Source organism: Oryctolagus cuniculus, chromosome 2, assembly GCF_051225735.1.
Source record: "Oryctolagus cuniculus isolate XC-2025 breed Fujian yellow rabbit chromosome 2, ASM5122573v1, whole genome shotgun sequence".
Classification (NCBI taxonomy): domain Eukaryota; kingdom Metazoa; phylum Chordata; class Mammalia; order Lagomorpha; family Leporidae; genus Oryctolagus; species Oryctolagus cuniculus.
In genome coordinates, this window is record NC_142868.1 from 135,397,150 (window position 1) to 135,424,306 (window position 27,157).

A 27,157-nucleotide genomic window follows, 5' to 3' on the forward strand; every position below is an offset into this window, starting at 1 on the left:
AGAAGTTTGTGTGTATTATAAATTTATATATTAAGCCAAAACCAGATTTGGATGCTTTTCCTATTTTTGTTGCAGTGGACTTCCTAAGGTTATTCATTGTTAGGTTTGTAGACATACTTGTGTTCTCTTCAATTTCAAGGTTGGAAAGTTTCAACTCCAATCAGGGCTTTGGTATAAACTTGGAATTTTGAATGTTTTCCTTTTATAAGAAGGTTTTTTAAATAGTTTTGGTAGATCCCTGGAAGTGTTTTCAGATTTTATTCTTATATGTATGTGTATGTACATTATCTTGGTTTATAACTCTCATGGCCTCTCAAAGCAGACTACTCAGCATTCAAGGTTTAGTCAGAGTTCCTCACTTTCCATAGTTGGATGAAGTCAAATCCGTAAATAGGAGTGTTATTTTTGTGTTTCATGCTGGAGTTTGAAGTCTATAGGAAGGTGGTCAGGCATGAGTAGTAGATTTAAAATAGGCAGGCTAGAACCCTAGCATGAGCTGAAACCCAGGAAGGATGGGCTGGAACCATGTAATAATTGTTGCCCCTGGCCTTGACCATGTATCCTCAGAAGCTGATGCACTTCATCATGGAACTAAACACGCACATGACATAAGAGAAGCTGAAAGGGGATCCATGAGAAGTTAGAGTAATTGCAAGTCTGATGCTGCCCCATGCTGTCAAACTGAATCAGCAGATAAAATGCATTATGTGAGAGGCACAAAATGGCTTTTGCTTCATTTTCACTTTTTTTTTTTTTTTTTGACAGGCAGAATGGACAGTGAGAGAGAGAGACAGAGAGAAAGGTCTTCCTTTTTCTGTTGGCTCACCCCCCAATGGCCGCTGTGGCCTGCGCACCACGCTGATCGGAAGCCAGGAGCCAGGTGCTTCTCCTGGTCTCCCATGGGGTGCAGGGCCCAAGCACTTGGGCCATCCTCCACTGCACTCCCTGGCCACAGCAGAGAGCAGGACTGGAAGAAGGGCAACTGGGACAGAATCCGGCGCTCCGACTGGGACTAGAACTCGGTGTGCCGGCGCCGTAGGAGGAGGATTAGCCTATTGAGCTGCAGTGCCGGCCCATTTTCACTTTCTAAATCTTACACAGGAATGTCTTTTGTGTCCTACCCTACTTAGAAATTTATAGGACAGGGAATTCTGGGAAATGTAGTTTGATATATCCAAGCCTACACATTACAAATACATGTGTGTGTATGAGTCCAAGACTTGATAGCTGGGGTTAAATGTATAGACTGGTTGGACCACCTGTTCTTACAGAAATAGTTTAATTGGAACACAGTGTTTCTCATTTGTTTACATGTTGTGTAGTTTTTTGCTACCAACACTGAATTGAATAGTTGCACTAGTAGCTGTCTAGTATACAAAGCTTAAAGTATTTACTGTTTGACCTTTTAAGAGCAAGTTTGCTGACCTTGGTCTGCAGGAACTAAGAGATTCTATAATTCCCAGAGCAAGGGTATCTAGAAACACTTCTCAGAATCTCCAGAACATTGTATTTATCCCAAAGAAGTTTTGCTAGTTTATATTTCCTTTTTATAAGCATTCTTGTTAAAATTTTTTCTTTCTTTATGCATATTTTTGTTTTTGTGGTATTGATCAGAAATAGGATGAAAGTTATATATAAAAATATTGATTAATCTATTCAACTGCATATTCATCATGTTTTTTCCTATAAGCTTTATTATCTAACTATGTTGTATTTTTTTCCTTTAAATTTTGATTCCTCAGCTTATCATTATAGTTGTTAAGATGTGCTAATATCCTAGGGTTGCTATGATAAAGTTTACTACAAACCAGGTGGCTTAAACCACAGCAACAAAAAATACTTAGAAGTTTACTCCTCCACAGATCTGGAATCCAGAAGTCTGATATGAAGGTGTGGTGGTAGGCAGGGTTGAGTCCTTCTGGGCTCAGAGGTAGAATGTTCCATGGCTGCCTTGCTTTTGCCTGCAATCTTTGGTATTCCTTGGTTTGTGGCAGCATAACTCTAACCTCTGCCTTCTTTGTTACATAGTGTTCTCTCTGTGTGTTGTCTGCATTTGTTCTCCTTTTCTTTCTTTTTTTCCTTTAAAGATTTCTTTATTTATTTGAAAGGCAGAGTTACAGAGACACAGAGGCTTAGGGCTGGCTCTGTGGTGTAGTGGGTAAAGCTGCCATCTGCAGTGCCAGCATCCCATATGGGTGCCCGTTTGAGACCCAGCTGCTCCACTTCCTATTCAGCTATCTGCTATGGCCTGGGAGAGCAGTAGAAGATGGCCCAAGCCCTTGGGCTCCTTTAACCACCTGGGAGAACTGGAGGAAGTTCCTGGCTCCTGGCTTTGGATAGGCGCAGCTCTGGCCATTGCGGCCAATTGGGGAGTGAACCAGCAGATGAAAGACCTCTCTGTGTGTGTGTGTGTGTGTGTGTGTGTGTGTGTGTAACTCTGACTTTCAAGTAAAATAACTAAATCTTAGAGAGAGAGAGAGAGAGAGAGAGGCAGAAGGCAGAAGCAGAGAGAGAGAGAGAGTTCTTCCATTCACCGGTTCACTCCCCAAATGGCCCCAACTGTCAGAGCTGGACTGATCCAAAACCATGAGCCCGGAGCTTCTTCTGGGTCTCCTACATGGGTGCAGGGGCCCAAGCACTTGTGCCATCTTCTACTGTTTTCCTAGGCCATAGCGGAGAGCTGAATCGGAAGTGGAACAGCCAGGTCTCAAACTGGTGCCCATTTGGGATGCTGGCACTGCAGGTGGACATAGCTCGGGGCCTGTTCTTCTTTTCTAAGGATACCAGTTATGTTGGATTCATGCCCACTCTGATGACTTCATATTAACTTGATTATATCTACAAAGATCCTAACTCCAAATAGGGTCACATTCACAGATATTGGGAATTAGGGCTTCAACATGTTTTTTGGGGGGACACAATTTAAATCTTTGCACTAGAATTTATATTGACTGAACACCATATATGACTTTCTTAGCAGATTTCTCTAAGCTGTGTCATATTTTTTGTGCCACACAAAAAAAGTGGGAATGATCCCTAAGTATCCCAAGTATCTGAAGCATAAGTGTGTACTTCATGAAAAATGAATTGAACAGATATAACAGATTCTATATTTAGAAATTCAGACTAACATTGTATATATAGTTTTCACATGTTTAGACGGACTAATATATGATTTATTACTAGTTTTTCCTACAAGGGTACTAAACTGCTGTTGATAAGTCAGTAGTAGTTAGTGACATTTTTAGTATGGCTGTTATAAACAAGGAGCTGTCTTAGGTGTCAAGATATTCAATGGATAGAATCCCTTTTTAGGAAAGGTAAATTTACATATTTATTTATTTTTAAAATGAACATTGAGTTCTTTAAAAATACTTTAAAATTTGTCTTCATTTTATTTGCAAAGCAGAGATAGAGATAGGGATGGAGGGGAGAAAGGAAGGAAAGGAGGGAGAGAGAGAAGTGAACAGATGGGGAGGGGGCGACAAGAGACAGAGACCTTCTATCTCCTGGTTTACCCTTCACATGTCTGTAACAGTCAAGGCTGGGCCAGGCAGAAACCAGGATTCTGGAACTCCATCTGCATCTATCACACGGGTGGCCATCATCTGCTTCCTCCAAGAATGTGCATCAGCAGGAAACGGATTGGAAGTAGAGTAACTGGGTCTTGAACCCGGTACCCCGATATGGGATAAAGCATCCCAAGCAGTAAGATGCTATCCCAAATGTCTACCCCTGAATTGACATATGATTAACTGATATTATAAATATTAGGGAACTTGGAATAAAGGAGTAATTAGTGTAGTTTAGCTTAGAAAGTAAAATGTTCCACTTTCTTTAGAATATAAGATATTTTTCTTTCTTCATATTTTGCCCCTGGGAAATGAAATGATTGTATAGGGTGAATGGAAATATGAGGGGAAAAAAGGCCATCAGATATTTTCATGATCTCTGGGGGAGATTTCCGGATATTTGTTAGTTAGAATATTGTTATTTTTAATTATCATGTACCTAAGATGGTGCTCAGTTGATGAAAAGATTATTGGTGATAAGGAATATCTGTATAGTGGTTCTGCAGTTACTGTTGACATTTTTGTTAAGTAGGTTGGTGTTTTCTCCTCTTTGCCTTGTAGGCTAGAAAAGTAAGTGCTTTAAGAAAAAAGACTCATGCCATTGGATCGACGCGGTGCGCTGGCTGCAGCGTGCCGGCCGTGGTGGCCATTGGAGGGTGAACCAATGGCAAAGGAAGACCTTTCTCTCTGTCTCTCTCTCACTATCCACTCTGCCTGTCAAAAAATAAATAAATAAATAAATAAAAAGAAAAAAAAAAGAAAAAAGAACTTTGGGCAGCTAGCTACAAAATGTTGGTAATAAACTGACTTGAACTGAAGGTTTAATTCCTGGTCTTTAATAAACCATCTCTATCCTTCTCTAGTGAAGAATTCATACTTATATAACAGGTTGTCTTGGCTGAGTCAGAGCTGAAATGAGAAGTTAAGCAATATTCCATTGGATCTTTCATGGGTGCTTTGGGTGGGCAATGTCCTTAACTGTCCCAAAAAATTTAGGGTCACAAGCTTGCACCTAGCCATGTCTCCTGTTAGTCTGATACATATGGACCACATGGAACAGATAGATTTTATCTACAATTGTGCTTTCTTAAACTGGGGTAAAACAATCAGATTGCAAGGAGAGACAGTAGATTCCCAAGGAGAAACAAGTAGGATCCTGGTCAGTGAGCCAGATCTTGCCATTTGGCTTGGGTATCAGAAAGGAGCATTGATCTAGCCAGTCTACAGCCTTCTCACTTCACACACAATTGTAACTCTGAAAACACGACACTGAAAATCATATGATTAGGAATTCCAACTCTTTTTCAAACTACCTACCTATTTAAAGGAAGGCTTTTCTGTACATAAGATTCCTCTAGAGATAGAAAGTGGGCTGTGGGTGAGAATATGAAGTGAAGAATAAGGTCTAGTCACTTTTAAATGAAGTTTTTATGCCAAGGATTTAGAGGCATGATATTGTTGGAATAACTTCATAGAATGCTCAGGTTGATGGGCCTAGGGAACCTTCAGGTTGTACATGTTTTCAGAGATTTAATGATGCCGTTATAATTTTTAGTTTTGATTATATAATTATGAAATAAAGTAACATGTATATTTCAGCCTAGTTACTCTGGACTAAAATTCTTTTTTTTTTTAATTTAAAAAGATTTTCTTTTTTATTTTTTGACAGGCAGAGTGGACAGTGAGAGAAAGAGAGAGAGAGAGAGAGAGAGAAAGGTCTTCCTTTTGCCGTTGGTTCACCCTCCAATGGCCGCCGCAGCCGGTGCACTGCGGCCTGCGCACCGCGCTGATCCGATGGCAGGAGCCAGGTACTTCTCCTGGTCTCCCATGGGGTGCAGGGCCCAAGCACTTGGGCCATCCTCCACTGCACTCCCTGGCCACAGCAGAGAGCTGGCCTGGAAGAGGGGCAACTGGGACAGAATCTGGTGCCCCGACCAGGACTAGCACCCGGTGTGCCAGCGCTGCAGGCAGAGGATTAGCCTAGTGAGCCGCGGCGCCGGCCGTGGACTAAAATTCTTAGAGCTGGGAATTGATAAGATTAATGTGAAGGTGAATGCTTTGAAAGTTTAAAATGAGTATCATGAGTTTAGGTAAGGCATCACTTTATTACTTTTGAACTCATTTTCCCATTAGTAAAATAAATAGTAAAGTAAATAAGTAAAATAAAATAATAAAGTTAATCTTTATCTGCAGTATAGAGTGATGACATTGGTACCACTAAGTAAAATGATGTACAGCCATGGCTACATAATTTTGTAAAAGTGCTTGATGATGTTGGGACCCCTGTTCTTTACTACTAGGTATTCGCTTTCTTAAAGACAGGAAAGAAAAGGATTCTAGAGTGAACTTGTCCCACTCCTTGGGAGCTTCCAGTTGTGTTATGAGAATAGCAAGGGAGTGGCAATTCTACCCTTCTGAGCTCTGTTTACTGTGAAAGCAAGTTACCTTTTTTGGGGTCCTGCCCTTCCAGGATGGCTCCTTTATCATGAGTAAGCCAGACAGGGCAAATAAGATAACAAATCAGGTCTTTTGATGGGTTTTGTTCCTGCTTTGTAACTGTTAGCTGCTTCCAGTTTTTTCCCCCATCAAAATTGTGCTTAGAAACCCCACTACCATTAGTCTCTTTGGTGTAGCCTCTCTTGGAGCTCCCCTCCAGACCACTCTGGCTGGAGGTTTCTGACTTAAATAAATCTTGCTTTTCTAGAAAGAAAAAAAAAAAGTGAATCTGTTAACCTGTTCTGTTGAATAAGATAGTACCTATAAATTAGTCCTGATGGATATAGCAGGTGCTGTTAATGCCTGTTCATGCACCTTTAGCTTTAAACTTCAGTGCATGCACCCATCTCCAGTTGCCAGCACTTTCACCTCTTTGCTTATGGGCTTTCTCTGGAAGCCAGAAAGGGAGAATTAATGCCACCTCTTCTCCCCTCCTGCCTTCTGCTTCAGTAATGCTCAATCAATATCTCATGGATGGAGGTGTGTAAATATCTCAGCTCCTTTACTTATCAGGTAGGAGGATGATATAGAATACCTCTGAGGCAGGTATTCTATGTCATTTTTGAGTTTCCCACGGAATTGAGTTTTACTTGGCCTACCTTGCTTAAAAGCATATCCTTTTTGAGTTCCTTCTCTCTCTTTCATTTCCTCATTTCCCTACTAGTCTTTCAAGGCTTCCTTTCCCAAATAAATTCCTTGGATTCAAAATTCCTGTCTCAGGTTCTGTTTCTGGGGTAACCTAAAATAAGATAGCATCAATAACAGTGAACAGTCTGGACTCTATTCCTATATGAACTCAGTAGGAAATGTGCATTTCTAATGGCTCCAAGACAAAACATATAGCTATGACTGTCACAGAAGTCCAGCTACTCTCTGTTTTACCTTCCCTAAAGAATACATACCCACACTTTGGCTGTGGTGAGGGAGAAACAGTTGCTTGGCTGTGAAGTTAGAAATGTAGACTTGGAGCCCGATTCCTTCTTAAGCAGACTTTCAGCTAAAGCCCTTTCAAACTTCATTTTCTGTCTTCCCTTCCTGAGGTACCTAGTGCTTCCAATGTAATATAAGTCAGGCTACCTCTTGACATTCTCCACTACTTGCTTTGTCTGACTACCCACTGGACCAGCTTCCAAAATTTTGTTGCCCTTGGTTCTTCTCTTTTAGTTGATTTGGTGGGATTTTGTCTTGTGGAAAAGGCTGTTTAGTTTTGTTTTAGTGGAGTTGTGAATATGTGTGCTGAGTGTACATGTTCAATCTTCCATCTTTAAGTTGAAATGTAAAATTACTGTTCACCAAAGAAAATTGAATAAAGTAAGGCTGAACAGCCAGCAGTATTGAACAAAATGATAGGTGACATAAAATACCCCAATGGTTAACAATTTATATATTTGTGTTTTTTTTTTTAAAGATTTATTTATTTATTTAAAAGGCATAGTTACAGAGAGGCAGAGGCAGAGGCAGAGAGAGAGAAGTCTTTCATCCACTGGTTCACTCCCCAGATGATTGCAGTGGCCAGAGCTGCACCCATCCAAAGCAAGGAGTGCGGAGCTTCTTCCTGATCTCCCATTCAGGTGCAGGGGCCCAAGCATTTGTGCCTTCTTCTTCTTCTTCTTCCTTCTTCTTCTTCTTCTTCTTCTTTTTTTTTTTTTTTTAACTTATTTGACAGGTAGAGTTAGACAGTGAGAGAGAGAGAGAGAGACAGAGAGAAAGGTCTTCCTTCCATTGGTTCACCCCTCAGATGGCCGCTACGGCTGGCGCTGCACAGATCCGAAGCCAGGAGCCAGGTGCTTCCTCCTGGTCTCCCACGCGGGTGCAGGTGCTCAGTCACCAGGGCCATCCTCCACCGCCCTCCTGGAGCTGGACTGGATGAGGAGTAACCGGGACTAGAAAATAGTGCCCATATGGGATGCCGGTGCCTCAGGAAGAGGATTAGCCAAGTGAGCCATGGCGCTGGCCCCCTTGCGCCATCTTCTTCTGCTTTCCCCAGGCCATAGCAGAGAGCTGGGTTGGATGTGGAACAGCCGGAACACGAACCGGCATCCATATGGGATGCTGGCACTGCAGGCGGTGGCTTTACCCACTACACCACAGTGCCAGCTTCAACAATTTATATATTTCTGGCATCTGAGAAAAAAACATATCAAATGGTTATTTCTTTCTATGCTGTCCATAAAGTACTTTTGAGTAAGAAGAAACACAAATGTGGAAGTTGGAGAAGAAACTGAAGATTTTGTGACTTCAGTGTGTATGGGTTTGTATGCTCTATTTGTGTAGGATATTTTGTACTGAATATCATCATTTGGAGTATAAGTATCGTTTATATGTTGTACAAGTCCTTTTTTTTGTAGTTAGGAGGAACAAGACTATAATACTTAACTGTTGCTTACATGAGAAGTTTAAGGGTTTGAACATAAATAATTTAGAAAGTTTGGCTACTTTTACTAATGGAATAAATAAATAATTCAGAGTCTTGCTTATGACTACATAGTAATCTCAGAACATAATCTTAATCCTTTCTCTCTGAATCCTAGGCTTTTCTAGATAGACACATTGGAAAAAAAATCTTCCTTATTCATGTTACTCTACCTCTGTAGATTATCAGATCATAATTGTACATTTTATCAATTAGTGCTTTTTTTCTAAGAGAGTATCTCCCTCCCTCTACCCCATGGTACTGACTGTTTTATTATATCTTAAAACTTATTAGTTCAGTAAGTTTTGTATATGGCATGTTTATTAAGTTACAAAATTCTGTGGGTGGTTTTTCATTTGTTCCTTATACTCAAAAGACTGAGCTACCTTAGGAAATCCACTTTCCCCCACTCCAGACTTCATCTATGATGGAACTTAAAAGAAAAATTCTTGGCTGAGCCTGAATACTTTAGAACCAGCTAAGTGGTTTTCTCTGTCTGGAGAAAATTGGGAAAAGGGAATTATTAAGCCCAGCAAATGTAGTTGTTGATGGAAATGCTGACAGACTGGTCCTGCTTGGTGCCACTGTCATGAGAAGTCAGTCAATATTAACTGTATTGTCAAAAGCTGCTGCTTATGTACAAGTTGTGTCTTGTAGGCCTTGTCACATATAAATAAACCCATTCAAAAAATGTTAAGTGATTTCCATAAAAAACATTTATTCTGTTCTCATTCTTAAGCCAAATACTTGTTGTTTATGGCTTCCTGTACCCAACAGTTCCTGATTGTCTCAAAAAGCAAAACATGTCCTGCGTGGATTAAGCTGCTGAAATGCCTTTCAGGCATTGTTTATGAGTCTGCCCTCTTTATTTTCAGAGAGAAAGCGAATACTTTAATGTCTTCCATATTCCATAAATCTGTCCCATGCTACAATTCAAAGCTGTGTGTGTTTTTGTTAGAAGGTACTTCTGGTTGTACTTAGAGTGGAAAAGCTGCCTAAGAATGTTAGCGAATATTTGGGTGGTGGTGGCAGACTCCCCTAAAGGGGATTTAGTACTGGTTGAAAGTGCTGTTGGTTTTTTGGCTTAAGGAAGCAGTTACTAAAGGTGCTTTTACAGTCAGTAGTAATGTAGCCACTCTTTGATTGCTTTGCACCAGTGTTTCCTGTTTGGCTCATCCTTTGGGACCAGTCTTCCCTCTGGGCAAGCTTGCTAATTTACCACTTCTGACTCCACTGCTAAGTAGCATACAGAGTGTGCCTGTCTAGTGGTCTGAATAGAGGGAAAGTGTCTTTACTTGCCATAAATGAGAATATCTCTGGAGACTGAGCAAAAAGTAATTTGAAGTGGAGATCAAATTTACTATTTTTTTCACATTTTATTTGGCAAAATTCTGAACACACAGAAAAGTTGGAAGAATTATAGTTACCATCCATACTTATCTACTTTCTACTATCTATAATCAATACCTAATGATACCTGTTTTATTATATTTTTTCATCTATTATCCATCAACCCATAATATCATTTTCTTTTTATAATTATTATTTATTTATTTGAGACACAGAGCTGCCAACTGTTGGCTCATTCCATAAATTCCTGCAATGGCCTGAGCTAGGCTGGGTTGTAAGCAGTAAGCTGAGAACTCAGTCCAGTTCTCCCATAAGGACAGCAGGAATCCATCTTTCCAAATCCCTAGAAGGAATCACTGCTGCCTTACAAGGTTAGCATAAACAGGAAGCTGGAGTCAGGAGCTGGAGCCAGCCATCCAACCCAGGAACTCTGATGTGAGATGTGGACATCTTAACTGCCAGGCTAAAGGCCTGCCCTATCATCATGTCATTTTGTGCATTTCAAAGTAAGTTTGAAAAATCAGTACACTCATCTCTCAACACTAGTATGCATACATTAATGAGAGCCTACTATCTGTTATTTTTTCTTTTGATGTAAAATTTAAATACTGCAGTATGTACGAATCTGAAATGGGTTTTTGACAAATGTGTACACAGCCCTTATTAATACACAGATCACTACCATCGCCCAGAAAGTTTTCTCATGCCCTTGTGTACCCAGTTCTCTCCCCTTACTCATTTTCATTAATGAGTAGTATTTCCAAGTATGAATTTAACTATTTGTTTATTCATTCTGCTATTGATGGACAACATAGTATGTTTCAGTTTGTGTCTAGAGATTAAAGCTACTGTGAACGTCGTTATATACACCTGTTTATGAACATATGCTTCATTTCTCTTGGGTAAATTAACCAAGCAGTAGCATTTTGGGTCTGAATTTTATGAGATAATGCCAAATATTTTTAGAAAGTAGTTCTACCATTTTACTTCTTCAATTAATGTATGAAAGTTTCAGTTTCTCTGCCTCCTTGCTAACATTATTTGTTGTCAGTCTTTTAAATTTTATTTTGGTGGGTATGAGGTGCTGTCTCATGTGGTCAACATTTATTTTAGGGTTATCTTGGGAAATGAAGAATAAGAGATAGAAGGTACATAAAAATAAATTGCAGTGACCCAGGGAGTGAGTTTTCTGCCATACTATGGGACATGGGTAAAGCACTAGATGAAGAAAATACCAAGAAGGGGCCAGCACCGTGGCTTACTAGGCTAATCCTCCGCCTGTGGTGCCAGCATCCCATATAGGCGCTGGGTTCTAGTCCCAGTTGCTCCTCTTCCAGTCCATCTCTCTGCTGTGGTCCGGGAAGGCAGTGGAGGATGGGCCAAGTGCTTGGGCCCTGCACCCCATGGGAGACCAGGAGGAAGCACCTGGCTCCTGGCTTCGGATCGGTGTAGCTCTGGCCATAGCGGCCATTTGGGGGGTAAACCAATGGAAGGAAGACCTTTCTCTCTGTCTGTCTCTCTCTCTCATTGTCTAACTGTATCTGTCAAAAAAAAATTAAAAGAAAACACCAAGAAAAACAGGACAAAAAGATGGAGCACCTACCTGAGGAATAGCAGGACCAAAGTCACTTCAGGGATTTGGAAAGAAGAATTACTGACTTGGAAAATTAAATTTAGTTGACCCCCTCCCTCATTATGAAAGTACTTTATTAATTAACTAATGAGAGAGGGAGAGAGAGAGAGAGAGAGAGCACGCGTGTGTGAGTGTTTCCCCATCTGCTGGTTTACTCCCCAAACGTCCACAATGGCTGAGTGTGGTGGGGAAGCTGGGAGCTGGGAACTCAGTTGGCAGTGGCCAATTGTAGCCTTCACCACTGCCTCCCAGAGTTCTCAGTAGCAGGCAGCTAGAATCAGGAGCAGGAGCCAAGGGTTGAAACCAGATACTCTGATGTAGCATATGAGCATCCGACTGGCATCTTAAGTATTAATTTAATAATATTTATTATTAAAACTTGTATAGAGGTATAAATAAACAGGAATGTAAATGAAAAGGCTATAATTTATATGTATTGCTCAAGCCCATTATTGCAAGTGTATATATACTGATATGCAAGTATAGATAAATAAATGATTCTCATTAACCTATAGATGAAAATCTAAACTATCTCACCAAAATGTTAACAGTGGTTATCTGTAGGCAGTGGGATTTTGTGTGATTCTTTCATTCCTGTTAACATTATTATATACATATTTGCAAAAATGGGCTTGAACCAGACTTACAAATTATAGCCTTTTCATTTACATCTTGGATACATTTAATGTCCATAGTATAAATCTACTAAACCAATTTAAAAAGTTTGTTATGTATATATCATAAATTAACTATTCCTCTATTATTGGATTTTGGATTATTTCTAACTTTTTTAAAGCAGCTATTTTTTTTGGAGAATTTGCTAAGTATAACTTGCTGGGTGGGCAGGGTTGAGGCAGGTAGAGAACCTGAAATGCAAAAGACATAGTTTTGCCTTCTAGGAACTCATTATTCAGTGAAACTGAATCAGATGCCAAAGTCAGTCTTTTTCGTAGTGAGCTATTAAGGGACTGTGTTGTGATTTGTACAAAAACTCTTAAGTAAGACTTAGTGTGTCTCTGTTGCTGGTTAGTCCTGTGTGAGTATATCTGGGTTGCAAATTTTGATAGAGTTTAGTATTCGAACAAGTATAATAAGTAAGTTGTCGTTATAAATAGAAAACTGTGCCTTTCATTTTCAAATGTTATTCCATAGAACACTAGAATTGTGTGAGAATTGTACAGGGGTTCATTGAGAGAAAGTGAAATCTCACAATTGGACATGGAAGCCTGGTGTATAAACAGTATCATGGAGTAGCTTTATAACCTTCCTGCTGTGGACATCCAATTAAGACGGTTTTCTCCCACAGTTTTCTTTTCATTGTGTTTATGCAGTCAGAACCAAATCAGTTCAGATATTAATACTCAGTAACTTGTCACTCTATGAGTTACATCTTTTAAAATTATTGATAGAATAGTTCTGTTTTTTCCCCTCTGTCTCTTGTGGTCACCCTGATGGTAATACAAACGCATAATCTATCCTTTCACAATTTATTTTCAATATGAAGCTTACTAAAAGCTCAGTAAGAGTTTTCTTACAGAAGAGGTAACGGTTAAATTTACAAAGAGGAAAACGGGAATATAATATAAAAAGAAAAATGACAAAATATGTCTAGGAGTTTGTGTACTTTTTGTCTTACTACTGTCTGAATTTTATCTGGTTTAAATTGTGTTCCTCACCTCCTGGGATTTTGTTTCTTGAACAGAATAAATAATAAGTCTGTCTATCCATTTGTGGAAAAGAAATCTTAGGAAAAAAGAGCAGATGGTTGGAGCCATTGTGTTTCTTACCCAGCTGGGAAGGATACTATTTTCAAATGTTATTTCCACTGTGTTTAATACGGCTCAAGGGCCTTTTTCTAGCACCTTTTTTATTTGGCCATGTGTTTTGCCCAGCTCATGGTGGGATAGAGAACTCTGGTCAAGATTTTGATTCTAGGAATTAACCAGCCATTGTGACTAGTAAGATTAAGAGCCTTCTCAGACAGATTGTATTTTTTTTTTTTAAAGATACTCTGGTTAGAAGAAATAACTTTATGAGCTGAAACTGGACCTTCCTTCTGTTTCATGATCAGTGAAGAGAAGGGACTTAGAAGGGTTATAACTTTATAAATGGGTGTATACCTCTGAAGCCAAAAGTATTTTTAGTTTATATTGGTTTTAATAAATTAAGATTACAGTATTGTTGTGGCTAGTGTCTTTTAGGAAATCCATTTAAGAAATTCCCTTTCTTACCAGCTACATTCTATCTACTTATTCTGAAGTTTTGAGTCATGGAGCTAGTTTTTATTTTATGATTGAAATGTCTGTGGCTGCCATTTTTTTTAAAGTCACATTTCACTTTAATAAAAAACCTACACTGCTAAGGTTACTATCTGCATTATTAAATCCTGCATGTGCATGGGTATGATTCGTAGAGATTCCCTGAACTTGCATTTGTCTTCAAACAACACCACTTTGCCACCATTAACCCTATTCAAAAACATGCTCTTCAAATGTTCTGAGCAACTGTGACAAAACGGGAGCAACCCTCAAGGTCCCCTCTTTGGAGGAAACAGAAATCACGGAGCCAGGGGTGGGCATTGTGGCGTTATAGGTTTAGCTGCCACTTCAGACACCCATATCTGCTATCAGAGCACTGGTTCAAGTGCTGGCCACTTTCCTTCTGATCCAGCTCCTTGCTGATGTGCCTGGGAGGCGGCAGTTGATGGCTCACGTCCTTGTGCCCCTGCAACTTGCATGAAAGACCTGGATGGAGCTCCAGACTCTGGGCTTCTGCCCGACCCAGCCCTGGCTGTCACAGGCATTTAGGGAGTGACCCAATAGATGCAAGCTCTTCATCTCTCACTTGCTCTCTGTCATTCTGCCTTTCGCGTGGGTGAAAAATAAACTTTTTATTTTTATTTTTTTAAAGAAAGAATTCAACAGGTTAAGTCCTTATCCTACCTACTTCACCCCTTCCTTGGTAGTGTTTTTGACAACCTAATGCTTTCAAACTGTCTAAACTATAATGAATCCCAAATGCAGGTAGCTAACATTTTATACAGTTCCATTGAAGTATAGAGTTGATTTAAGCATTAACTCTCTGAATTTGACAAATGCTTTCATTGTTTTTACTCAATATGTTATCCTGTTTGTCCATACATGTTGGAATTTTAGGGATAGATCAGAATTGGATAAGAATTAGTACACATTATTGCTTTCTTTTCAAGAGGTTCATTCATTCAACGTTAATTGAAAGTCTATATCAGTGGCTGGCGCTGTGGCTCACTTGGCTAATCCTCCGCCTGTGGCACTGGCATCTCGGGTTCTAGTCCTGGTTGGGGTGCCGGGTACTAGTTCTGGTTGCTCCTCTTCCAGTCGAGCTCTCTGCTGTGGCCCAGGAGGGCACCGGAGGATGGCCCAAGTGCTTAGGTCCCTGCACCCGCATGGGAGACCAGGAGGAAGTACCCGGCTCCTGGCTTTGGTTCGGCGCAGCGCCGGCCGTAGCGGCCATTAGGGGAGTGAACCAATGGAAGGAAGACCTTTGTCTCTGTCTCTCATTCTCTATGACTCTCTCGCTGTCTCTCTCTCTCACTGTCTAACTCTGCCTGGCAAAAGAAAAAAAAGAAAGTCTATATCATAATCAAGTTTTGTATTTGAGATTCATAATCAAGTTTTGTATTTGAGATTAAAAGACTTACAAGACTCTTGCCTTTAAGATTTAGAACCACAGAAGCTTGACAGACTGATCCGTGACAAAGGTATGCTACCTTGCTGGATGTGTGTATGCTCACAGAGGCATCTACACCAGATTGAGATAAATTTGGAGGGTGAATATGAGTTGGCCAGAAAATTAGGGTAAGATCCTGTTCCAGGTAGAGGAAATATTCTGTTCAGGGCTTGGAGGTTTGTGTTCAAGAACTTTAAGTAGTTCACTGAGGCATGTATGAAAGGGTATGTTTGTGGAAATGTATCAAAAGATGGAAACAAAGAAGTGTGCTGCAAACAGGTGATGATAGACTATATTCTATGTTAACAGGACTGGAATTTTACCCTTAAAGTTAACATTGCAGGTTTGAAGGAAGGCATAGACTTGTGAGAGTTGTGGATAGACAAGGTTCCCTAGAGAGAGGTTAGAGGCTAGATTAAAGAAGGAACAGTCTGGAGGCAGGAACTCCCCCAGCCCATGCTGAGGATCCACAGCCTTAAAGCTAAAGATGAAGAATAGTGACTTTTTCATTCTTGATTTCTTTGTCTTTTTTCTTTGTTTGTTTCTTTTTAGAAGTGGCCTGATCTAAGACAGAATGGTGAAGTGTAATGGGAGAAGGAATAATGGCTCTATTTGGAAAGGAGCAACAACAATAAACATGAAGACTAGAGTGCTTATTTATCAGACGCTGTTCTAAACATGTTATGTGGACTGTTTGATAATTATTTTATTCTTTACAGCAACTTGAGCTATTACTATTATTTTCTCCATTTTACAAATGAGGAAACAGGAAAAGAGAGGTTAGAAAGCACGTTTTTCCTTAGTCACATAACTAGTAAGTCTCAGAGTAAGGATTTGAACCCACACTACCATGTTTCAGAGTCTATGAATTTTTAAAACTCTTATTTTGAAATACTGTGACACTTATAGTACAATTGTAGAAATAGCACAGGTTCATATATGCTTTGTCCAGTGGCTGGTGCTGTGGCAAAGTGGGTAAAGCCACTGCCTGCAGTGCTGGCATCCCATATGGGTGCCGGCTCTAATCCCAGTTGCTTCACTTCCAATCCTGTTATAGCCTGGGAAAGCACCAGAAGATGACCCAAGTACTTGGGCCCCTGTACCCATGTGGGAGACCCAGAAGAGGCTCCTGACTTAGCTCCAGCTGTTGCTACCGCCTGGGGAATGAACTAGAAGATAGAAGATCTCTTTGTCACTCCCTCTTTCTCTGTAACTCTGCCTTTCAAATAAGTAAATAAATCTTTAAAAAAAAAAGCAACATATATGCTTTGTCCAGATTCCCCAAATGTTACATTTTAATACAATTGTTCTATCCATCTTTCTCTACATATGATTATATATGTATATAATTTTTTAAAAATGGTTTTAGAAATATAGACACAATGGCCTCTTTCTATAAAAGTTGCATCCTCTTACATAATCGCTTTGTCAAAATTAGGAAATTAAAACCCATATAGTATTCTTCTCTAACCTACAAACCTTATTCAAATATTAAGAAACCAAAAACGTTGTTTTGGTTCAGGATTCACCCCCAGATCACTTGTTCAGAGCCCATGTTCTTAGCCATCTCTGCATTGTACAACCTTTCCGTGCAGCTAGTCACCATTGCTAGTACTAGCAGAACTACCAATGGGAGCTAAGCATTGAAGATACTGTTTGTTTTGAAATCTTCGGTTTCCTTTTCTTCTTCTCTTCTTCAAAATATTTTCTCCAGTTAACAATGCTTCCCTTTTTCTGCCCTCTCCTCCCAATTCCTATTACAACTTTGAAGCCATCATGAAGTCCCTTGGAATTAACAATTTTAGAGGCAGAAATGTTGTCCTTCTGCCAGATTTCCTTTCTTCTTATGGAAAAAGCATTTCTAAAAAACATTATCTTAACAGACTACAACTAAGAGGACCCACATTTCCTTGGTTTACCTTTAAAATGTATCTTTTAGAACTGGAGCTCTGAATCTGGGATCTGTGAACGAAAGGTGCACTTTTCCCTCTGAAGTGATCACAGTGTTAGATGGATTTGTGTGGATTTCTGGGGACAGAGTCTGTATCTTCCACGTGGGTTTCAAAATTGTTGGTGACCCAGACTAGTTTTAAGAGTTTTCTTGTTGGTATTTTCTCTTCTAGAGGATGGAAATTGCATCTTGATGCATTTTCTTAGTCTCATGAAATCCTAATATGCAACAGAGTAGTAGGTCCTCTCAAATTTTAACATGCACTTCTTGAGAATTCACGTTGTACACCAGTTGATGTGAGCATGGACACATGTTAGTGATCTCTGTTCCTAATTTAAACAGACTGCTGTTGTGGGCATTTTAGCTATCAATCTGTTCTAGTTCCTTAACAAGCAGCCCTATCTCATCTCCTTCTTTTGTGACCTCTTCTAGGGAATGAATGCCAGGCCAGCCACACTGTTTCACTACTGGGCAGTGAAATAAGATTATACCCTAGTGGCAGCAATATTTATAGGCATTGAAACAGAAATTGGTAATTGTTACAAATGTTCAGCAAGCCACATTTCATGACCAGCTTTGCTAGAAAAAATTGAAAGTGTGAACAGCTGTTGGTGCATTGCATTTGCATTTCTGAAGTTTCAAGTGAAGATAAAACATTAGCAGCTGTGATAGATTGATTCCTCCATTTGACCTAGTGCCTCAGGGTGTGCAATACATTGATGTAGTCAGGCTGTCAGGGTGCTGGTGAGAACTGTGGGGAGATGGAGAATCTAAGAGATGAAAACAAGTTTGTTACTTTTTTAAGTTTGCTCTTCTTCTTCTTCTTTTTTTTTTAATCTAGATAGTCCTATTGGTATCTAGCAATCTGCATAATAACTAAAAGAGCCTTTGATTTAGGAATTCCAATGGTTGATTATCCTTAGACCTCATATACCTAAGAATATTAGAGTAGTTAACTCTCATGTGGATTGTGTATCTTTATTTTTTTATGTATTTATGTGTTTTTGATATGTGTATCTTGAAGAGACTTTAATTCTACCTCTGAATGTGTTTGGGTTTCCTCCTCTGGCTTCACTTAAGACACTGTTAGTGTTCTCTTATGAGATCCAAATGCTTAAGGGCAGAATAACTTTATTGATGAGATTATTTAAGCCCACCTCTGATAATATTTATTAAGAAAGTACAATTTTTAAAAATCTCGAGGGGCAATGAAGTAAACTATCACAGAATATAGAATTGTTTCACTTTCAGGCTCACAGAAGCTCGAGACTTTTGAAGAGAGTCCAGATGGAAGTATTAGAGTCCAGAACAGAAGGTGTTGAGTGTCTGAAGCTCTAGAGGGAGAAGCTGGGGAAGATAGGGAGGTATTTGAGTCTCTCTTTCTTAAAAGGTTGGTGGTACTTACTCTTTACAGCCCTGCACTCATGTCTAACTACAGAAAGGAAGGTCTAGGGCTTATGTTATGATAACCATGAAGCAAATGTTAGGGCAGTGAAGATTCTGACACATTGAGCTAAGAGTTAGCAGATTTTTGGTTCACTAATGTTAATGAGAAAGGAAAGTTAATTTTTTGACTGAAATAGTCTTATTTAAGAAGACCCTTGAAAACCATTGAATCAAATACTCTATGGTTTTGACATTCCAGCACTACAATTTTAGTTGTATATGTAATAAAAATGATAGTCATTTGAATTTCTCTTATTTCTGGTTCATTTGGGTCCATAGCATCACTGTGGTATGTCATAGGGTGGATTGACTTAAAACTTTTTTATTCTTGGAATTTTTTCCTTATTTGCGAACTAAAATAGTTATGTAATCAGTGATGGTATCTTCTGCAGTTACCTAGGAAGCAGGAAGATCTTGTGATATGAATCACTTCACAAGAATACAATTGACATCTGATTAGGTAGGGTCGATTTTTCTTGCCTTCTTTAGTTAGGGTTATTGCCTCTGTATAAGAAATGGTATTTGGTCATTCCCTCTCCACTTCCAACCACTAGACCCGTTAATCTTATTGAAGACTTCAGATTTTATATGCAGTCTGTGCAGGTAGCCAGATGCCATATGCTGTTAATTTCTTATTCCATGAAGGCCAGATCATACAGCTGGAAATGATTGAAAAGAAAAGCATGTTCTTTTGTTTAACAAGACAAAGCCTATTGTGTACTCTGCTTCTGATGCTTAAAAGATGTATTTTTTTTTCTTGTGACTGCATAGTATGTAGGGCTAAAAGTTTTGAACTCTTCACTTCAGAAATTACTTTTCCAGACAAAAGAGCAAAACAATGTTTGTTTAAATTGTTCTCTGGAACATGACTGATAGTGTTTACAACATTTCTATGACATTTTGATCCAGTAGGGAGTACTTGGAGAGGTATTTAAAGTGCTTTTCACTAAGTCAGATGCTTTGTAGTGTTTGAACCTTTTTAAAAAATCATTTGAAAGGTTGAAGTTCTGAGTTGAGAGACAGAAAATGGCCAGGGCTTTCTCTAAAGAGTAAAAATGACTTATCATAAGCAAACCCGATTTTTTTTCCTTCAAAAATTGAAAGCCTGCTTCTTGTTTAACTAGAATAAGACACATACCCGTTGGTTCAGGGCTTTGTCTCTCATGCCATGTCTCTTCATAAGCGTTATTTTCCAGATCTACATTCTATTCAATGGCAGCTTCTTTGGAAAAAGCCATTGAGGGCCATGTGTGTATTATTTATGTGTGTTCTGTTTTTTGTTTTTGTTTTTTATTTTTGTAAAAATAAATTCTACAGAGGAAGCTATAACTTGATTCAGGTGCCAAAGATATGTTTATAGAACATAGAGGAAAGCACTAGGTAGGTATATTGAACCAACAATAGAGTATACTTAGAAAAATTTGTACTTCATACATTATTTTTTCTAATCTTGATGTGACATACCAGTGCAAGGCATTTGACTGATTGAAACTGCCTCAGGAAATTCTATGTGCCATAAAGAATCCATGAGTAAAGTACCAAATTAAGTAATTGACCCATTTTACAAAAAGTCTTATAGAAAGCCCAAGCTTTTTATGGTAGATTTTCTGGAGAATTCTGTTGAATGACATCCGACTATAAGAATGTTTAAATTTTGTCTTTAAACTGGGGGCAATCTTGTTCAGCTTTTTCTATTTTAAAATTTATTTATTTAATTTATTTGAGAGAGAGACAGACAGACAAATAGACAGAGCAGGTAAATGCCCATCTGCTGATTCATTACTCAGATGCCAGAGAGTTGGGAACTTAGTTCAGGTCTCCCATGTGGACTGCAGGGAACCAACTATTTTGAGTTATCATCTGCTGCTTCCCAGGGTACACATTATGTGCGTTTGTGTGTATATATTTAAATTTTTGATTAATGTGTAATAGTTGTACATTTTTATGGGCCACAGTACAATATCCCAGCAAATATACAGCAACATAAACTAATCAAACCAGCTAGTTAAACTTTCTACTTCCTTATCTTTTCTATATTTTAGAGCCTACCATTGCCTCTCTTCCCTTTATGTAACATATAATACATTATTATGAATTATAGTCTACCCTGTGTGCCATTCATTTTCCAACCTCTGTCACCCTTTACCCTCACCCTTCTCCTAGGTCCTAGTAGTCACTATTTAAAGTTGAGATTGAATTAATATGTTTATATATACACAAACTGGCACATGTGAGAGAGAATGATAGTTGTCTTTCTGTGTCTTTTTTCAGTTAATATAGTGAGCTCTAGCTCAATCCATTTTGCTACAGTGTCAGGATTTTGTTCTTTTTATGGCTGAATAATAGTCCATGTGTCGGTATACCACATTTTATTTATCCATTCATTCATCAATGGGCATTTAAGTTGATTCCATATCTTGGCTATTGTGAATAGTGCTACACTGAATCTGAGGGTGTAGGTATTACTTTTATGTGCTGGTTTCATTTCCTTTGGTTATATACCCTAAGGTGGCATAAATGAGTCATATTTTTAGTTTTCTGAGGAACCCATATACTTTTCTCCCTAATGACTATATTAATTTGTATCTCCACAAACACAATATAATGGTTCTCTTTTCTCCACATTCTTGCCAGTAGTTGTTATTTTTTGTTTTTATTAATAATTGCCATGCTAACTGGAGTGAGAGGATACCTCCTTCATTGGAGTCTTATCTGTCCTTCCTCCCTTCCTTCTTTATAGGAGAGAGGGCACATGAGAGAGTACTTTTCCTGGTCCACTGGCGTGCTCTCCAAATACCCACAATGCTGGGACTGAGTCTGGGAGCTAATAATGTAATCTAGGTCTCCCTTGTGGGTAGTGAAAACCCAGTTAGTTGAACCATCACCTCTCCCTCCCAGGTTTTGCATTGGCAAGAAGGTAGATTCAGGACCTAGAGCCAGGAATTGAACACAGGTACTCTAATATGGAATGCAGGTGTCTTAACTGCTAGTCTAAACACCTTCTCTCTCATTGTGGTTTTGATCTGTATTTTCTTGTTAGCTAGTGATGTTAAACATTTTTTCATTTGTTTGTTGGACATTATATTTCTTCTTCTGAGAACTGTCCAGTTTCCTTTCCTATTTATTAACCAGATTGTTCATTTTTTGTTGTTGGATTTTTGAGTTCCTTATTCTGAATATTAATCCTTTGTCAGATGAATAGTTTGCTGGTATTTTCTCCCATTCTGTTGATTGTTTCTTTTTTTTTAATATTTATTTTTATTTATTTGAAAGAGTTTCAGAGAGAGGTAGAGAAAGAGAGGTCTTCCATCTGCGGGTTCACTCCCCAAATGGCCACAACAGCCAGAGCTGAGCCTATCTGAAGCCAGGAGCCAGGAGCTTCTTCTGGGTCTCCCATGTGGGTACAGGGGACCCAAGGACATGGGCCATCCTCCACTGTTTTCCCAGGCCCATTAGCAGGGAGCTGGATTGGAAGTGGAACAGCTAGGAGTTGAACTGGCGCCCATGTGGGATACTGGCACTGCAGGCCAAGGCTTTGACCTGCTGCGCCATAGCACTGGCACCTGATTGTTTATTTACTCTGTCCATTGCTTTCTTTGCTGCACAGGAGCTTAATTTGATAAGGTCCCATTTGTCTGATTTTGTTTTTGCTGCCTGTGATTTTGAGGTCTTATCCAAAATGTTGTTGCCTGTGCCAGTGTCTTGAAGTGTTTCCTCTGTTTTCTTTTAGTAGTTCCATGGTTTTGGGTCTTACATTCACTTCTTTTATCTATTTTGAGTTGATTTTTGTACAAGGTCAGAGGCAGGAGCAGAAGTTAAGGTCCTGTCTTATGCATATGAATATCATTTCCCCAGCCCCTTTATTGAAGAGATTGTGTTTGCTCCAGTGCATTACCTTCTTGCTTAAATTTATCCCAAGGTATTTTTTTGGTAATTGTTATGAATGGAACTGCTTTTATACTTTCTCAGTGAATTCATTATTGGTATATATTATTGCTTTTGATTTTTTGTGTGTTGATTTTGTATCCTCCAACTTTACTGAATTTGTTTGTTAGTTCTAATAGTCTGTTGGTGGATTCTTTAGGATTTTCTGTGTGAGTAATCATGTCATCTGCAAAGAGGAAAACATGTCATCTTCCTCCTTTTCTATTTCTATGCCTTTTGTTTCTGAAGGAAATATATTTAGAAAGTATCTAAGTGTCATTAGTCCATTCATTTTTTGTTGTGCTTTGGGCAACTTAGTTAAACTAATGCTTGCTTCTTTATAGAAGTTTCTAAGTTAAAACATTTTAAGATATACATTATTTGTCTAATATTATTTTCCAGTCAATTGCATATATATGCATATATTGTGTATATAATCATAAAAAAACTCGACATAAGGTGGCAAACTTGGCAAGACCTTCTAGAACCACTGGCAGGAGAGGTGACCTCTGTGCCTTCTTCAATATTCTGAAGTAGCTCAGAAACACAGCATTCAGAGTTTCTGTGTACAGTTTACGTTTCTTTCCAGTACTTTGCAGAAGCTCCTGCTCTAGTTTCTCTTCTGCTTTCTTCCACTCTCTCTGCATTTGTGATAGAGTTTTCTCTTTTCCTTGAGAGTTATGAACTTCTTAGGTTTATTAGTATCCTCAGCATCTTTCTCCACTTCTACTTCCTTGATTCTTAGGCACAACAATATTTTTAACATCTCTGGCCTGACTTCATAATTACTTCATAATTCATTTTTGTTACACCTAGAGAAGTTTGGCCTAATTTATCATTTAATGAGTTCCTTTACTACTTCACAACACATTTCAGATACCAATTTTGACACATCATTCAAGAGATGGACAATCAATACGATGATGTGAGAATTACAATGATGTAGTGCCACCAACAGCTCACACAAGCTGTTCGCAGCCACCTCTGCTAGTCATCTGTATGCCGTTAAGGACATTGCATTACTTTTCTTCAGCTTACTTTGCGTCCAATCTTTAATCACTTGCTTCAGATTTTCCAAATAAAATTTGTACTGGCTAACCAGGCCTTCTTCAGATTCTCTTATCATTTGGATTTCTTTGCAGAGCTTGGAAGATTTTTCTGCTTCTATTAGGGGTAGGATTTTATATGAAGGAGTAGTCTTTAAATAACTCCATCAGAGAACTGTCACCAGCTTTCAACCAGTAACAGCCACATCAGGATCCTGTTCCATCAGCATGGAATATAATTCTTAAAGTTTCTTTATGTTGCTTTCTGCATCTGACACAATGGCAGAGGCCAAGCCTGCAATGTGATTTTTCTTCTGTAGTTTCTTCTTTCTTTCAACCAAACACTCTTCTATGGTCAGCTCTCTTGAATAGGATGTTCATTGACCTCTTCCTCAAGTTCCATCTCTTTTTGATCCTGTTCATCTTTGTTCTTGTAAATAATTGGCTTTTCCCTGGTCTGTACAATTTAGACCACTTTTATCTTTGATAGGAAGCAAATGAATCAGTTCCTTCTCTGGTGCAGTTTGCAGAGTTCTTGATATTTTTTCATATTTATCTTTAATGCATTCATGCTTTCATTTCTTGGTAGTAATGGGCTCACTAGATGAAATGATGGTTCCATCAGGTTGTATCACTTAGGGACATGGATTTATTAGTAGCTCTTCATACTCTCATTGAGTTTGGAGACCTAACCTATCAAGAAAGTCTTCACTGTGTCCAGACTGTTTTTCATATTCTTTCTGGGCATGGTGATGTTCTGAATATTCATCCAATGAAATTCTGTACACATCTCTCTGAAACACTGTTTAAGCTACATGCAGGTGCTACCAATGAGGGGTAGAGATTGTTCTCCAGTGCCTTGATGTCATGCTTACCAAGTGCAGAAAGCAAGTTTCTCAACAATGAGCCCTGGCCTTCATCAAGAGCCTTTGTACCCTTGCTCTTCATGTTTTTCCAAATTTAAACATTAACATTTTAGCATCTACCAGAATGCTAATGCAGACTTCCCCAAAAACGGATCTGTTGCTTGACAGTGAATCTCAGGGAAGTGGAATTTTCCTCCCTGAGCTGGATGAACCTGAGTACTGTCATACTCAAAACACTGCTCTCTGGGAATTGCATGCACTGTGGAGATATTGGCATCCCATAGTGCAGAGATTCGCTGCACACCTGATTGCCGGAGCACCTGCTGGAGGCTCTGAAATACTCAGGCTGAGCTGTGCCAAAGATCTGCTGCTGAACTTTTTGAGACCTACAGCCTGGCAGCAATGACATTCACTCCTCCTGTTGAATCTTCACAGTCCAAAAAGGAGAATAAAATTGTACAAGGGCATTCACTTTCTAAATAAAGATTTAAATCAACTAGTCTAAAGACATTGCAATGAAGTTACTACTCAGTCATCCCTGGGTTTTACCAAATATTTGAAAACATCATTATGACAGTAGACAGAATGAAGAATTGGTAGACTTTGTTGTATATTTGCATGCAGATACACATAAAGATATGTTGTCTACCTAGGACCTTTGATTTTTATACAAGAAAGACTTCCTAAGAAAGATTAGGAAGAAGACAGATTACCTTTTATGTGGCACATGCCTGGACTTCTGTTCTGTAAATGTCATTTCATTAAGAGAATTAAAAGCCCCTGATAGTATTTGGAAATTTCTTTCTTTGTGATGCTGCTTTAAAAAAAAAAACTTACTGTACATATTAAATGATAGTTTTTTTTAATAAAAACTTTGGTTTGAATCTTCCTGGAATCAGTTGATATATAGAGCAGAAAAATCAAGACCATGAGAATTTTTTAACCATTTAAGCTACTCTTTATATCCACTCTTTTTTTTTTTTTCTTTCGAGAGGCAGAGTTAGACAGACAGAGAGAAAGAGAGAAAGGTCTTCCTTTTTTTTAGTTGGTTCACCCCCAAAATGGCTGCTAAGGCCAGCGCACTGTGCCGATCTGAAGGTAGGAGCCAGGTACTTCCTCCTGGTCTCCCATGTGGGTGCAGGGCTCAAGGACTTGGGCCATCCTCCACTGCCTTCCTGGGCCACAGTAGAGAACTGGCCTGGAAGAGGAGCAGCAGGGACAGAATCCGGTGCCCTGACTGGGACTAGAACCCGGGGTGCTGGCGCCGCAGGCGGAGGATTAGCCAAGTGAGCAGCTGTGCCGGCCTATATCTACTCTTTAAGACTAAATAAATATTATTTAAAAACTAAATAATTATTATTTAGAATGAGTAACATTCTAAATTTGAGTGAAAATATATTTGTGAAGATTTTTGAGAAAAATAGGTTGAAATTGAAAAAAAAAGCATAATCATATGCTGTCATGTTTTAACATCTTATGAAATGATATTTTTGGTGTTTCTTTAATTGTATTGATGTATGTTTTTTTAAAAATATTTATTTATTTATTTGAAAGTCAGTTACAGAGAGAGAAGGATAGGTAGAGAGAGAGTGAGAGAGATGTTCTATCCTCTGGTTCACTCCCCAGTTGGCTGCAATGGCCAGAGCTGTGCCGATCTGAAGCCAGGAACCAGGGACCAGGGACCAGGAGCCAGGAGCTTCCTTTGGGTCTCCCACATGGGTGCAGGGGCCCAAGGACATGGGCCATCTTCCACTGGTTTCCCGGGCCATAGCAGAGAGGCTGGATTGGAAGTGGAGCAGCTGAGACTCAAACCGACTCTCATAAGGGATGCCAGCACTGCAGGTGGCGGCTTTACCTGCTACGCCACAGTGCTGGGCCCTTGATATATGTTAAAATAGTCTGTGATCCCAGTGATAATGACACTTATTTTAGTGTTACTTCTTAATTTTTTTTTGACTCTGAATTTTATAAAAACAAAGATGAGAATGGTTCCACCTTCCCTCTTCTTTGTAAATCAGAATAATTTCTTTGAGTTTGTTTCTCCTTCCTATCTTTTAAAATTGTATTAGGTGAATGGGTTTATTAGTTTAGATTTCTGTGACTAGTTATATTTGGGGTAAGGGAAGCTTAGTGGTGAACCCCCTACTTGTAAGATTTTCTTAGCCACTTTTAATGAGAACTAACCAGTGTTCCAGGATTTATAACTATTTTTCTATATTAGAGGAATGAGTAGCTTTAAAAAAATAACAAACTTTATTTTCAAGAATAGTTTAGGTTTACAGAGAAGTTGAATTGAATATGTACAATCCCACAAATTGCTCGCCTTCATTCTCAGGCAGAGTTTCCTCTTGTTATGATCTTACATTAGTGTGAGCACCCCCTCTCCTTTTTACAATTAATAAGTCATTATTGATGACTTTATTTATGACATTATTATAACAAAAGCTCATAGTTTACATTAGTACTTACTATTGATGTTGTGTATTCTATGGATTTTAACAAATATAGTATGTATCTACCAGTACAGTATTGTACAGAATAGGTTTACCACCATGAAAATCCTGTGTATTCCCACCTCCTTATCCTTCCACCTTCCTCCCTTAATCCTTGGAATAACTAATCTGTTTACTGTTCTTCATAGTTTTGCCTTTTCCCAAATAGCATGCAATGGCGATCAACAACTGTAAATTTCCCCATAGACTCAGCTTATGCTGCATCTCACAGATTTTCTTGTTATATTTTCATTTAGTTT

General features: G+C 38.9%; 1 protein-coding gene and 1 pseudogene across 2 annotated transcripts in view; one reads left to right on the forward strand and one right to left on the reverse strand.

Annotated features, from left to right (window-relative positions):
- The window catches only part of EXOC6B (exocyst complex component 6B), a 683,510-nt gene that overhangs the window by 170,024 nt on the left and 486,329 nt on the right, over positions 1–27,157 (forward strand). The window lies entirely within an intron of this gene.
- LOC138848682 (nucleolar complex protein 3 homolog pseudogene) overlaps positions 22,799–27,157 on the reverse strand; it is a 77,521-nt pseudogene continuing 73,162 nt past the window's right edge.